The 12,689-nt window shown below is 39.2% G+C and overlaps 1 long non-coding RNA gene across 2 annotated transcripts in view; it reads right to left on the bottom strand.

The window, feature by feature from the left end:
* Positions 1-12,689, bottom strand: part of LOC129022400 (uncharacterized) — a 127,840-nt gene that overhangs the window by 111,733 nt on the left and 3,418 nt on the right. For both annotated transcript variants that reach the window (XR_010125275.1, XR_010125274.1), the window contains exon 2: positions 3,066-3,187. This is a non-coding gene — a long non-coding RNA (uncharacterized LOC129022400). The remainder of the gene's footprint in view (positions 1-3,065; positions 3,188-12,689) is intronic.

Below are 12,689 nucleotides of genomic sequence, written 5' to 3'. Positions count from 1 at the left end.
GTGAGAACAAACTAATACAGAGTCACAACTCAAAATGTTGCACAAGGTCATGTTTATCCTACCCAGACTCTAGAAAAGCAATGAGGGAGAGCTGGCTCTACAGAGAGTACACTTCTCCTAAAGACAATTGTAAGACAATATAAACAGCACCATAGATAGACAAATACAGCAGGAAGGATGCCTCAAAGACAGATCCTAAACTTAAAAAAAAAAAAAAAAGTACTTGCTAATAGTAAAATCATAAAAAAAGGGAAAGGAAAATTAAGTCCATAAAGGGTGTTAGAAGCACACACACACAAAACAACAACAAAAAATAAAAAACAGACTAGGATGCACACTAAAAACTGTATTGTATGTGGTGATGGTATGGGGGCAATTCTTATTTTCTACCTATCTGGGAGAAATATTTATTTACTGGGAGAAATATTTATTTTTTGAATAAACATATAATCAAGACTTGAAAGGGCAGGGAGTAGATGATGAGAAATTACTTAATGGACACAAAGTACATTATTCCAGTGATGGACACACTAAAAACCCTGACTTCACCATTATGTAATATATCCATGTAACAAAATTGCACTTGTGCCCCATAAGTTTACACAAATAAAATTTAAAACACACAAAATCACTTTCATAACAGAGAAAACCCAATAAGAGCATTTCTACATACATATTTTGTTTTTATTTTTTTGAGACAAGGTCTCACTCTGTCACCCAGGCCAGAGTGCAGTGCCGTCATCTTGGCTCACTGCAACCTCTGCCTCCTGGGCTCAAGCGGTCCTTCCACCTAGGCCTCTTGAGTAGCTGGGACTACAGGTGCACACCACCATGTCTGGCTAATTTTGCAATTTTGGGGAGACTGAGTCTTGCCATGTTGCCCAGGTTGGTTTTAAACTCCTGGACTCAAGTGATCCACCTGCCCCAGCCTCCCGCAGTGCTGAGATTACAAAGTGCATGAACCACCATGCCCAGCCCATTTTTACATAAATAAACAAATGATGCTGGAACAAGTGCTTACTGCTCAAAGTTACAGTCTTACCCCAAGACAAATATCATAATGTTAAAATAGATAATATTAAAGTAGAAAACAAAGAGACTAACAATCTAATAGAAAAACGATGAAATAAGCATGCAATTCACTTTAAGATGAAAACAAGTAGCCAATAACCGAACAACAAAAAAATTACCTCTACCCAGAGAAATGCAATAGGAAACTAATATTTCATCCACTAGATTGGCAAAAAGTAAAGTTATTTGATATTCCATTTTGTCATGCCTGTAGGCAAATAGTCTCTATTTAAGAGAATAAACTGGTACAGTCACTTTGAAGTACAATTTAGGAATGTGTCTTAAAATTTACACAAGCTAGAAAACAACATTTATATTTTTGTATATCTACATAGAGAAGCACCCCACACACACACATACACATATGTCAGTTAGTAAAAATTCATTTAGCTCTTCATGTACAATAAATGCACTTTTCTGTATGCATTCTATACTTCAATAACAATTTTTTTAAAAGAAAAGAATGAATAATATGACTAACACTCATGTAATTATCATCCAGAATTGACAAATATGAACATTTTGCCACATTTAAGATTTTTTATGAAAAAAATAAAACACTGTTAGTTTTTAAAAATGCAAAGAAATTATAAACTTTAGTAGGTTTGTTGGTGGTGATAATATTGGTACAACAATTCTAAAACCACTCTGTAGGATTGTGCAAAAGAGTAAATACATTGAAATTTTTGGAGGTCCATCCAGAGTTGTAACGGTAGGAAATATGAAGTGAGGGAAGGAGCAGCATCCTGGGATGTTGGATTGGAATTAAAGGTATCAGTGCAAACTCATCACTTTTTTTTTTCTTTTTTTTGAGACAGGGTGTTGCTCTGTCACCCAGCATGGAGTGCTGCAGTGGTGTGATAATAGCTCACTGCAGTCTCGACCTCCTGGGCTCAAGCGATCCTCCCACCTCAGCCTCCCAAGTAGCTGGGACTACAGGTGCATGCCATTATGCCTGGCTAATTTTTTTAATTACTTGTAGAGACAAGGTCTCACTATGTTGCCCACGCAGGTCTCGAACTCGTAGGCTCAAGCAATCCTCCCTTGTTCTGCTGGGATTACAGGTGTGAGCCACTACACCTGGCCAAACTCATGCTTTTTAAGACATATGTCTTAGCTTTATCCTCTGAGAAAGCCTAGAAGCAATGACACCCCTGTGGCAAAGAACACACCTGACACCTAAATTGTGGTTTCTCAACACCATTCCCCATTAAAACAAACAAACAAACACAAAATAGGGTTTTGAAGAAATGGCTGATTCCACGGGTCTGGAGAAACAAAAACATAAAGTGAGCTTGAAACATCTTACTGTGACAGAAAGTAAGATAAGGTCAAAAAGTTGATGGAGATGTAGCAAGAGAATGCAGAACCCATCGCAGACAGTTCTACTGGCCAAATTAGGGACAATATGAACATCAAAATGATCAATTACAGAAATGGATTTTAGCATACTGATTTGAAAGACTCCATGAGTCTGTACTGTTACTAAAAAAAGTAAAAAAATAAAAAGTGGGAAAGAAGAAGAGAAAGTCTGATTTACAGAACAATGGCAACTAATAAATTTAGAAGGAGTAATAGAGAGTAATACCAAATTACCATTTTGCAAATGCTATAATAACCATGAATTCTGAAAAGAATCATTAATGGATGCTAAAATGATTGGTTGAAATGCTGAGGAATATTTACACAGTCTAAAATTATCATCATTCCACAGATTACTTATTAATTACAAGTAGGACCTTTACAATGGAGAAAGGTCCATAACTGAGTGATTAAACTTACCATGGGTGACCATAGTCAATAACTGAATTGTACATTTTAAAATAACTAAAAGAGTGTAACTGGATTGTTTGTAACACAAATGATAAATGCTTGAGGGGATGGATACCCCATGTGTCTCCATGATCACATTGCATACCTGTATCAAAACATCTCATGTACCCTGCAAACATATACACCTACTATGTACCCACAGAGATTAAAAAAAAACTTACCATGGGACAAATTGGCATCATAAGCTGCCTGACATGATGCACTGAGAACGACACATTACCTAGGTAGGATTTTTCCAAAAATTGTTGAACTTTTGTAATCCAAATCCAAATAGAGGGACATTCTGGAGAAGAAAAAAAAAAACAACTGATGAGGACTCTTCAAAAATGTCAGTGTTGGCCAGGCGTGGTGGTTCACACCTGTAATCCCAGCACAAGGTGGGTGGATCACCTGAGGTCAGGAGTTCGAGACCAGCCTTGCCAACGTAGTGAAACCCCGTCTGTACTAAAAATACCAAAAATTAGCCAGGCGTGGTGGTGGGTGCCTGTAATTCCAGCTACCTGGGAGGCTGAGGCAGGAGAATTGCTTCAACCTGGGAGGTGAAGGTTGCAGTGAGCTGAGATCTTGCCACTGCAGTCCAGCCTCGGTGACACAGCGAGACTCCGTCACAAAAAAAAAAAAAAAAAAAAAAAAAAAGTCAATGAAAGTTAAAAGAAGAAAAAAAGAAAGGATAGACTGTTCTAGAATAAAGGAGACTAAATACCCATGACAACTAAATGCAATGCACAATCTTTACGAGATCCCAGATTGGGGATAAAACAACAACTATGAAAGACATTATTGGGATAAGTGAGGGAATTTTGAATATGGACTCGATGTTAGATAACAGTAGTATGTTAATGTAAAACTTCCTGAGTGTGATAACTGTATTATGGGTATGTAGAGAAATGCCCTTGTTCTTAGGGGATACTCACTGAAGCATTTAGGGCTGCAGTATCAGGATGTCTGCAGGTAACTTTGAAATGACTCAGCAAAGATAGAGAAAGCAAATGTAGCAAAATATTAACAGTAATGAATCTAGGTGAAGGATATGTGAGTAATTGTTGTATTATTCTTGCTGTTATGTGTGTTGGTGTGTTGAGAGAGGGTCTTTCTCTGTTGCCCAGGAAGGAGTGCAGTAGTGCAATCACAGTTCACTGTAACATCTAATTCCTGGACTCCAGTGATTCTTGAGTCGCTGGGACTACATGTGTGTGCCACCATACCCAGCTAATTCTTTTATTTTTAATTTTTTATAGTGATGGGGTCTAGCTATATTGCCCAGGCTAGTCTCGATCTCCTGGCCTCAAGAAATCTTCCTGCCTGGACCTGCCAAAGTGCTGGGATTACAGGCGTGAGCTACCATGCCAGCCTCCTGCTTGTGTTTTGTTTTTTGGTTTTTACCCCGAGATGGAGTCTTGCTCTGTCGACCAGCCTGGAGTGCAATGGCACGATCTTGGCTCACTGCAACCTCTGCCTCCTGAGTTCAAGTGATTCTCCTGCCTCAGCCTCTCAAGTAGCTGGGATTACAGGCATGTGCCACCACACCCAGCTAATTTTTTTGTATTTTTAGTAGAGACGGCGTTTCACCATGTTGGCCAGGCTGGTCTCAAACTCCTGACCTCATGATCCGCCCGCCTCGGTCTCCCAAAGTGCAGGGATTATAGGCATGAGCCACCGCGTCCGGCCCTGCTTGTTTTTATACATTTGAATTTTCCAAAATAAAAAGTTGGGAAAATGAATGAAGTATATTTAAACATACTTAAAAGAGCTGCAAATCCCAAGCTAAAAGGAAAAAGCAAGTTATAAAATAACACATAGAGCATGATACCATTTAGTTAAAAAACACACAGAACATTACTGTAGATAAATAGATGCTGTATCTGTGCAGAAAACAGAAAACAGTCTAGGTGTTTTGAGCAGAGAATGACTAAACACAAGCAATCCGGAAGGGAATGAACCAAGAATTAACATTTAATACCTTTTAAGATTTAAACTATATGATTCGTTTATAAGTTATTCTCATTTTCTTCTTTGTATTGTTCTGCATTTTCTGAATTTCTAAAATGTGCTAGCAGTACTTTTATAATCAGGAAAAAGTTACTTTTCAAAGTCCATCTGTAGTTTTTAACAAATTCAAAGCTGCATCTGATTCTGTTATGGAATCATAGTCTAATCTTACTGTATGTTTATTGTATGACTTTGCTGCCCTCTAGTAACACTAAACAATACAGAAAGAAAGAAACATCAATTCTTCTATCCTTTATACCCAGAGGGCATGTTTATAACTGTCATCTTCCATAATATATCTGCTTCAAATTTTTTTTCAAGAGGGACAATAATGTATGAATGATACTGACCCAACAGGTGGTAAGTGGGTTCTTTCAGAAAGGGTGCATAGCTTTTTCACTGGTCACACTATTCTCAGATATAAAGTGTCCATTGTGAATGTAATATAAATATCTTGTTCTACTATGGTTCTGAATAATACTCTTTCACATAGTAACACTAGAAGATATAAAATACTAAACTGGATAAAATGATTTCAAATGCTCATTTTACATGAAATGTTTGAAGAAAAGTTTACTACCAAAGACACCTTGGAGATGTTCATTGTAATTATCTTGCAGGAAAATGTTCTGCCTCAGCCCCCGAAGTCCTTACACATTTTCTAATGATAAAGATACTTAACTGGCTATTGGCACTGTTAGGGCTCACAATACCACAAAGAATGCCACTTTAGAATGCTAAGTACTTTGAACTAAAGGAGCTTGGAAAACCACAGAAGGAGCCTCAGAACCAGGGTCTCTCTGACCTTCTCCTGCCCTCCTGTCTCTGGCCCCTTTCTTTCCCAAAGCACAGGGAGAGGCTCTCTGAACTTCTCATACCTGCCTAAAGATAGATCCTCCAAAAAGAAACTCAATTGTCATGAGTCTCCTCCCCAGGAATCTCATCAACCAAGGAAGATCGACTGCATCCCAAGAGAAGAGACTGAAGGTCAACATCATGCCCAGAAAGACTTGGCACAGGCTCTATCACCTATTCATCTTTTCCCCAAATTATTTTCTCAACCTTAAGTTGCCTACATCCTTCCCTGTCTCTCCCCTTTGAAGAAGGTACATAAACTTCTCAATTTCATTCGGTTATAGGGTACTCACTTTTTCCTATGATGCCCCTGTGCATATAATAAATTTGTGTGCCTTTTTTTCCTGTTATTCGGTCTACTGTCTATTTACTTCAGTCCTTCAGAGGGTAAAGAGAATGTTTCCTGTCCCCTACAGCACATAGAAAAAATAAACTCAAACTGAAATTTCTATCATTTTATATCAGTTCTTAAGATGTAGTACCCTATTGATTTCGTTCACAATTATAATCACAATTAGCAATTAATTTGTTTATTGACTTTTTACATCTCTAGCAGCTGACTACAGTTCTAGGACAAAGAAAACATCTGTCTTGTTCATTGTTGTGCCCCTACTGCCTAGCACAATGCCTAGAGCATCAAACATGTTCAATAAATTTTGTTGAACCAATGGGTAAGAGAAATACCTGGTCTAAATAGAAGATACATTTTAAAAATAAACTAGGATGAACAAGGTAACCTTCATTAAAACATTTACTTTTGTTCCAAGGTTGAGGGGTCACATCTGGTGAAGGCCTTAGTTTGGATAAAGAGAAATTTCACTTTCTTTTGGTTGCAGAAAGTGTCATTTTGGAAAATGAAGAAATGACCATTGTAGCTGAATTGCCAAAACATTCATGAGTGGAATACATTTATAAGAGTTGAATCTCCACTGGGGATACTAATGTGGCCAATAATTTTTAAAGTAACAACTTTATTTAAGAAAATAAATAAATAAAACCTTGGGGTCTTTTAAACCTGGATTGAGTCAAAGTTTTGGTAGAAACAATGATCTCATTCAATTAGAACCAATGGCTACATTTTAATAGAGTTTGATACAAAGTATAAATTTACTAACAATTTTAACTAGGACCATTTATATGCTCTGAACAGAGGTACTTATCTCTATTAGCAAGTTACTTGCAACAACTATGTGCCTGCAGGAGAGAGAGCATTCCTCACTTTTACTTGCTGCTTAAATGCCTGCTTGTGAGGATATATGTGTGTATAGTTTTTAAAAAGAAAGAAATAAGAGAAAAACTCTGTTGAACAAAAGCTATAGGTGAAGAGTTATTAAGCAAGTGAACTTTTAAGAACAATTGTATAATGTACACAGATAAAATTTACCCTACTATAAAATGAAAATAACTCTTTAAGCAAATATACATAACACAATAAAACATCATTAATACCAACAACAACAAAAAAGGAAATTTGTTATAAGGATTCCAAGGAGATCAAGGGAACTCACACATGAAGTGCAGTCCAGCTTCTGGAAGAGTCAAGGACCTGAGAAGGTACCAGAAGCCCTCAGAGTATCCTTTCTGTCCTCATTCTTCTCTCTCGCTACATTGACTAGTTTTCTTGGCTCCTGAGTTGACATGTAATTTAAGGCTTTCCTACAGCTTTTGAGTTCATTGCAATTCCAGCCATAAGCAGGGACTCACTGTCTCTGTTTCAAGGGCAAAATCTCGGGAGATTCTGATCAGCCCACTTTGCATCAGCCAGTACAATGTAACTTGGTGTCTTAGTCCGTTTCTTTTTTCTCTTTTTTTTTTTTTTTTTGGTGTGTGCCCTTGTTGTTGTTGGTGGTGGTGGTACAAAGAAATACCTGAGGCTAGGGTAATTTATAAAGAAAAGAGGTTTATTTGGCTCATGGTTCCACAGGCTGTACAAGAAGCATGGCACCAGCATTTTTTTCTGGTGAGGGCCCCAGGAAGCTTCTACTCATGGCAGAAGGTGAAGGAAAGCCAGCGTGTCACATGGTGAGAGAGAAGCAAGAGAGAGAGAAGAGGAAGTACCAGACTCTTTTAAACAGTAGGTTCTCATGGGAACAAATAGGGCAAGAATACACTTGTTACAGGATGACACCAAGCCATTTAGGAGGCATCTGCCCCATGATCCAAACACCTCTCACCAGGCCCCACCTCCAACACAGGAGGTCACATTGCCACATGAGATTTGGAGAGAACAAATATTCAAACCATATCACCTGGCTTCCTAACTCGCGGGGTACTCTTCTCCCTAGAGGAGGCAGTTCCCAAAGGTGGAGGGGAGATGTCTATTACTACTTTAAGAACTAATCGGCCGGGCGAGGTGGTTCATGCCTGTCATCCCAGCACTTTTGGAGGCCGAGGTGGGCGGATCACCTGAGGTCAGGAGTTAATGACCAGCCTGGCAACATAGCGAGACCCCGTCTCTACAAAAATTCGCCGGGCGGGTGGTGTATGCCTGTAATCCCAGCTACTTGGGAGGCTGAGGCGGGAGAATCGCTTGAACCTGGGAGGTGGAGGTTGCAGTGAACTGAGATTGCGCCACTGCACTCCAGCCTGGGCGACACAGCGAGACTCCGTCTCAAAAAAAAAAAAAAGAAAAGAACTAATCTACTTCAGTAATTTATAATACATTGAGATCATGCTTTAGAAATAAAGGGTTGTTACCTGTAGAAAATGTCCATTTATATCAACATAGGGTAAAATATTTATCACTAATTCAATAAACAGATAATGTCCAATACCATTCAGTTGACGAATATTGTCTATTTTGTGCCAAGAACCATTCAACGTACTGTGAAAACAGCAGTGAACAAAACATAAAAATCTCTTCCCCTATTGTCTTAGTACATTTTGTGTTGCTATCACAGAATACCACAGCTTAGATAATTTATAAAGAACAGAAATTTAGTTCTTATCGTTTTGGAGGCTGGAAAGTTCAAGGTTGAGGGGCCACATCTGGGGAAGGCCTTCTTGCTGCACCACATACCATGGCAGTATGTGACAGGGGAAGAGAGTACAAGAGAGCAAGACAGAAAGGGGGCTGGACTCATGCATTTTATGAGGAAGCCAATCCCAAGATAACTAACCCACTAATCCGGCGACAACCACATGAATCCATTCATGAGGGCAGACCCTTCATGACCTAACGTCTTAATGTCTCACCTCTCAACATTGTTGCACTGGGAATTAAGTTTCCAACACATGAATTTTGGGGGATACATTCAAACCGTGGCACCCATGAATTGACATTCTACTTTAAGTTACTGCAGAACTGCCTTCATCAAAGTAAGGTCTAAATCATTCTAAAAAATTATTACATTATTTCTTCAGCCTTTTTCCAGAATAGAATTATTGAGATGTCCAGAGTTATAGTTTTTTTTTAAAAAAAAGGAAAATCCTAGATCAGGGACTCCTAGGCTATTATATTTCACCTACCAGATAAAATTTTTTAAAGATAAAATAAAAAATTGAGGAGGGCCTATAGCTTTTACGACATTTCAGTTTGCCAAGTAAGGGTATGAAGATAAACTCACAGACTACCATATATTAGCATCATTATTTATAGAAATAAAGAAATTTTCTCATCTTAACATGAAAGAGAAAAAAAGGCACATAATTTCAGAATAAAGGACTATTTCTTCCAAGAAAGGACATCTGGCTACTCTATACACACAGACTGTCCTTCCTCTTTTATTTTGGCAGCTGACTAGAGAAAACTCTTCACAAGTTCACAGACCTGAATTTGGTAGTCATTGTTCGAGACTACACAGTTTAGGACTGAGTTGGCAAACCAAACTGCTTATTGCCTATTTTGTCTGAATCTGTGGGTCAATTAATCCATGTAAAGTCACAATTTCATGGGAAAAATACTAACCAGAATTATTGCTTGGAAAGATGACTTTTTTTAAAGGAACAATTTATTGATTGAAACAAAATGGTTGACGTATTAGTTCTTTGTCTTCCCAGGATACTAAAAGCATTGCAATATTAAATGGTGATGACATACTATATCAACAAATTAGTATGTTTGATACTCGAAGCACAGAAGTACTTTATCAAATAATTAGTTTCTGATAATATACCAGCTGACAGGCAGTTAAGGTAGCTATTCAATTTCAGGAATTTAATTTCCACAATCTCTGTAACTTCTGATAGAAGAATCTTTGGCTTGCTTGGGCAGTAAGATAACTTTTAAATGTTTAACTTTGCTATTTAATTATATAAATAGGTAGACTGGCAAAGTTATAAATAAATCTGTTGTATCTGAATACAACCATGCACTGCATCATGATGTTTTGATCAATGATGGACTGCATATATGGTGGTGGTCCCATAAGATTGCAATGTGGCCAGGCGCCGTGGCTCATGCCTGTAATCTCAGCACTTTGGGAGGGCGAGGCGGGCGGATGACCTGAGGTCAGGAGTTCGACACCAGCTTGGCCAACATGGTGAAAGCTCGTCTCTACTAAAAATACAAAAAATAGTCACGCGTGGTGGCACATGCCTGTAATCCCAGCTCCTCAGGAGGCTGAGGCACAAGAATCGCTTGAACTTGGAGGCAGAGATTGCACCACTGCACTCTAGCCTGGGCAACAGAGCTAGACTCTGTTTCAAAAAAAAAAGACTGCCATGGAGCTGAAAAATTCCTGTCATCTAGTGACATCATAGCAATCATAATACTGTAGCACAATACATTACTCGTGTGTGGTGATGCTGGTATTAAAAAACCTCTGTTTCAGTGGTATAAAAGTATAGCACATACAATTACATATAGTACATAAAACTCCATAATGATAATAAATGACTATGTTACTGGTTTATGTATTTGCTATACCAGTAGTCCCCAACCTTTTTGACACCAGGGACTGGTTTCATAGAAGACAATTTTTCCATGAACTGGGGGGTGGAGGATGGTTTGAGGATGATTCAAGTGCATTACATTTACTGTGTACTTTATTTCTATTATAATTACATTGTAATATATAATGAAATAATTATACAATTCACCATAATATAGAATCAGTGGGAGCCCTGAGCTTGTTTTCCCGCAACCAGATGGTCCCATCTGGGGGTGATGGGAGACAGTGACAGGTCATCAGGCATTAGATTCTCATAAGGAGTGCACAAGCTAGATCCCTCATGTGCAGAGTTCACAATAGGGTTCGTTTTCCTATGAGAATCCAATGCTGCTGCAGATCCGACAGGAGACAGAGCTCAGGTGGTAATGTGAGTGATGCAGAGTGGCTGCAAATACAGATGAAGCTTTGTTCGCTCACCCGCCGCTCACCTCCTCTTATGGAGCTCGGTTCCTAACAGGCCACTGACTGGTACCAGTCTGTGGCCTGGAGGTTGGGGACCCCTGCTTTATCTTATTTCTCGCATATTTAGTGAGGCCTCATCAGTTGCTAAGGCCCAGCTATTTATCTTCCCCCAAATTTATATATTGAAACACTAATCCCCAGTGTGATAGCAGAGGAGGTAGAGATGTTGGAATGTGACTAGGTCACCAAGGTGGAGCCCTTATGAATGGGATTAGTGCCCTGGTAAGAAGCTGAAGAAACCACAGTTGTCTCCCTTCCACCATGTGAGGACTCAGCTAGAAGGTACCATCTATGAACCAGGAAGCAGACCCTCACCAGAACACAAATCTGCCAGTGCCTTGACCTTGGATTTCCCAGCATCCAGAGCTGTGAGAAATAAATTTGTTGTTTATAAGTCACCCAATTAATGGTATTTTGTTGTAGCAGCCCAAATGGACTAAGACATCAGCTAATGTATATAGAATATTTTTTTACATATTTATTGGCTTTGTGGCTTCTAACATTTTAAAAATAAACTTAAAAAAAGAGAGAGAACAATGTCTACCTTTGGCCACTTGCCTCCTGCAGGGGTGGGAGGCGGTTGGGGACGTCTATACTATATTATACTTTTTACTGTTATTTTAGAGTACACTCTTTTTACTTACAAAAAAAAAAAAAAGTTAACTATATAAGAGCCTCAGGCAGGTCCTTCAGGAGGTATTCCAGAAAAAGATATTGTTTTCATAGGACATGATAGCTCCATGTTTGTTATTTTTCCTGAAGACCTTCCAGTGGGACAAGATGTGGCAGTGGAAGCCAGTGACACTGATAATCCTGACCTTGTGTAGGCCTAGGCTGATGTGCGTGTTTGTGTTTTAGCTTTAAAGTTTAAAAAGTAAAGCAAAATAATTAAAATGGTAAAAATAGAAGATATTTTTGTGCAGCTGTAAATGTGTATTTTAAGCAAAGTGTTATGCCGGGCACGATGGCTCATGCCTGTAATCCCAATACTTTGGGAGGCTGAGGCAGGCAGACGACCTGAGGTCGGGAGTTTGCAACTGGCTTGACCAACATGGAGAAACCTCGTCTTTACTAAAAATACAAAATTAGCTGGGTGTGGTGGTGCATGCCTGTAATCCCGGCTACTCAGGAGGCTGAGGCAGGAGAACTGCTTGAACCTTGGATGCAGAGGTTGCGGTGAGCTAAGGTTGCGCTACTGCACTCCAGCCTGGGCGACAAGAGCAAAACTCTGTCTCAAAAAAAAAAAAAAAAAGTCAAGAAGTTTTAAAAAATGTCCGGGCACGTTGTCTCATGCCTGCAATCCCAGAACTTTGGGAGGCCGAGGTGGGCAGATTACTTGAGGTCAGGAGTTCAAGACCAGCCTGGCCAACACAGGAGCTTGTGGGGTACGTGGATCATCTCTATTAAAAATACAAAAATTAACTGGGCATGGTGGTGCACGCTTATAATCCCAGCTACTTGGGAGGCTGAGGTGGGAGGATTGCTTGAACCTGGGAGGCAGAGGTTGCAGTGAGCTGAGATCACGCCACTGCACTCCAGCCTGGGGATAGAGTAAGACTCTGTCTCATTGCTTGAACTTGGGAGGTG

The sequence above is a fragment of the Pongo pygmaeus genome, chromosome 22 (assembly GCF_028885625.2).
Source record: "Pongo pygmaeus isolate AG05252 chromosome 22, NHGRI_mPonPyg2-v2.0_pri, whole genome shotgun sequence".
In the NCBI taxonomy this organism is placed as follows: domain Eukaryota; kingdom Metazoa; phylum Chordata; class Mammalia; order Primates; family Hominidae; genus Pongo; species Pongo pygmaeus.
Note: the sequence above shows the minus strand (reverse complement) of the source record. Positions and strands in the feature narration are given on the sequence as shown.